Here is a 2,500-nt window from a genome sequence, read left to right on the forward strand (position 1 = left end):
GAGACAGACAGACAGACAGAAAGAGAGAGAGAATGAGAGACAGGAAGACAGAGAAAGAGAGAGAGAGAGAGAGAGAGAGAGAGAGAGACAAAGAGAGAGAGAGAGAGAGAGACAAAGAGAGAGAGAGACAGAGAGACAGAAAGAGAGGGACAGAAAGAGAGAGAGCGCCTGACTCTTCTTTATCTTCCAAATATAACAATATCCGCAGCAAAATACAAAATCCATCAATAAAATTTACATTATATATATTATTCACAGAAAATCTACGGATATCGCCCCTAAAATTCTACGGAAAATTTACCAAATAAAAAAAAATATCCTCATCACACACACTAATGCCAAAGACATTATATACCACGCCGTCATTGCCGCCACAATGAGAACACGCCACAATGTATGAGGGTGAGGAGGAATGAGGGTGAGGAGGTATGAGGGAGTGTCGGGGATGGAGCGGCTCCGTCGGCCCGCCAGGTGCGTCTTGGAGCGAAGCTGCGACTGTAAACATTGATGTTTGCTGCTACATACATCACCATAATGACTTCCGGGAAGATGGCGGGGGGGGGAGAGGGCAAGGGCAGGGGTGGTGGTGGTGGAGAGGGCAGGAGCAGGGGTGGTGGTGGTGGAGAGGGCAAGAGCAGGGGTGGTGGTGGTGGAGAGGGCAAGAGCAGGGGTGGTGGTGGAGAGGGCAAGAGCAGGGGTGGTGGTGGTGGAGAGGGCAAGAGCAGGGGTGGTGGTGGTGGAGAGGGCAGGAGCAGGGGTGGTGGTGGTGGAGAGGGCAGGAGCAGGGGTGGTGGTGGTGGAGAGGGCAAGAGCAGGGGTGGTGGTGGTGGAGAGGGCAAGAGCAGGGGTGGTGATGGAGGAGAGGGCAAGTGCAGGGGTGGTGGTGGTGGAGAGGGCAAGAGCAGGGGTGGTGGTGGTGGAGAGGGCAAGAGCAGGGGTGGTGGTGGTGGAGAGGGCAAGAGCAGGGGTGGTGATGGAGGAGAGGGCAAGAGCAGGGGTGGTGGTGGAGAGGGCAAGAGCAGGGGAGGAGGAGAGGGCAAGAGCAGGGGTGGTGGTGGTGGTGGAGAGGGCAAGACCAGGGGTGGTGGTGGAGAGGGCAAGAGCAGGGGTGGTGGTGGAGAGGGCAAGAGCAGGGGTGGTGGTGGTGGAGAGGGCAAGAGCAGGGGTGGTGATGGAGGAGAGGGCAAGAGCAGGGGTGGTGGTGGAGAGGGCAAGAGCAGGGGTGATGGTGGAGAGGTCAAGAGCAGGGGTGGTGGTGGTGGAGAGGGCAAGAGCAGGGGTGGTGGTGGAGAGGGCAAGAGCAGGGGTGGTGGTGGAGGAGAGGTCAAGAGCAGGGGTGGTGGTGGAGAGGGCAAGAGCAGGGGTGGTGGTGGTGGAGAGGGCAAGAGCAGGGGTGGTGGTGGTGGAGAGGGCAAGAGCAGGGGTGGTGGTGGTGGAGAGGGCAAGAGCAGGGGTGGTGGTGGAGGAGAGGGCAAGAGCAGGGGTGGTGGTGGTGGAGAGGGCAAGAGCAGGGGTGGTGGTGGTGGAGAGGGCAAGAGCCGGGGTGGTGGTGGTGGAGAGGGCAAGAGCAGGGGTGGTGGTGGAGAGGGCAAGAGCAGGGGTGGTGGTGGTGGAGAGGGCAAGAGCAGGGGTGGTGGTGGTGGAGAGGGCAAGAGCAGGGGTGGTGGTGGTGGAGAGGGCAAGAGCAGGGGTGGTGGTGGAGGAGAGGGCAAGAGCAGGGGTGGTGGTGGAGGAGAGGGCAAGAGCAGGGGTGGTGGTGGTGGAGAGGGCAAGAGCAGGGTGGTGGTGGTGGAGAGGGCAAGAGCAGGGGTGGTGGTGGTGGAGAGGGCAAGAGCAGGGGTGGTGGTGGAGAGGGCAAGAGCAGGGGTGGTGGTGGAGAGGGCAAGAGCAGGGGTGGTGGTGGTGGAGAGGGCAAGAGCAGGGGTGGTGGTGGTGGAGAGGGCAAGAGCAGGGGTGGTGGTGGAGAGGGCAAGAGCAGGGGTGGTGGTGGAGAGGGCAAGAGCAGGGGTGGTGGTGGTGGAGAGGGCAAGAGCAGGGGTGGTGGTGGAGAGGGCAAGAGCAGGGGGTGGTGGTGGAGAGGGCAAGAGCAGGGGTGGTGGTGGTGGAGAGGGCAAGAGCAGGGGTGGTGGTGGTGGAGAGGGCAAGAGCAGGGGTGGTGGTGGTGGAGAGGGCAAGAGCAGGGGTGGTGGTGGTGGAGAGGTCAAGAGCAGGGGTGGTGGTGGTGGAGAGGTCAAGAGCAGGGGTGGTGGTGGTGGAGAGGGCAAGAGCAGGGGTGGTGGTGGAGAGGGCAAGAGCAGGGGTGGTGGTGGTGGAGAGGTCAAGAGCAGGGGTGGTGGTGGTGGAGAGGGCAAGAGCAGGGGTGGTGGTGGAGGAGAGGTCAAGAGCAGGGGAGGTGGTGGTGGAGAGGGCAAGAGCAGGGGTGGTGGTGGTGGAGAGGGCAAGAGCAGGGGTGGTGGTGGTGGAGAGGGCAAGAGCAGGGGTGGTGGTGGTGGAGAGGGCA

The 2,500-nt window shown here is 61.6% G+C and overlaps 1 protein-coding gene across 3 annotated transcripts in view; it reads right to left on the bottom strand.

Moving 5' to 3' along the window:
• The window catches only part of Tomosyn (syntaxin-binding protein tomosyn), a 490,464-nt gene that overhangs the window by 240,124 nt on the left and 247,840 nt on the right, over nt 1-2,500 (bottom strand). The window lies entirely within an intron of this gene.

The sequence above is a fragment of the Procambarus clarkii genome, chromosome 5 (genome assembly GCF_040958095.1).
Source record: "Procambarus clarkii isolate CNS0578487 chromosome 5, FALCON_Pclarkii_2.0, whole genome shotgun sequence".
NCBI lineage: Eukaryota > Metazoa > Arthropoda > Malacostraca > Decapoda > Cambaridae > Procambarus > Procambarus clarkii.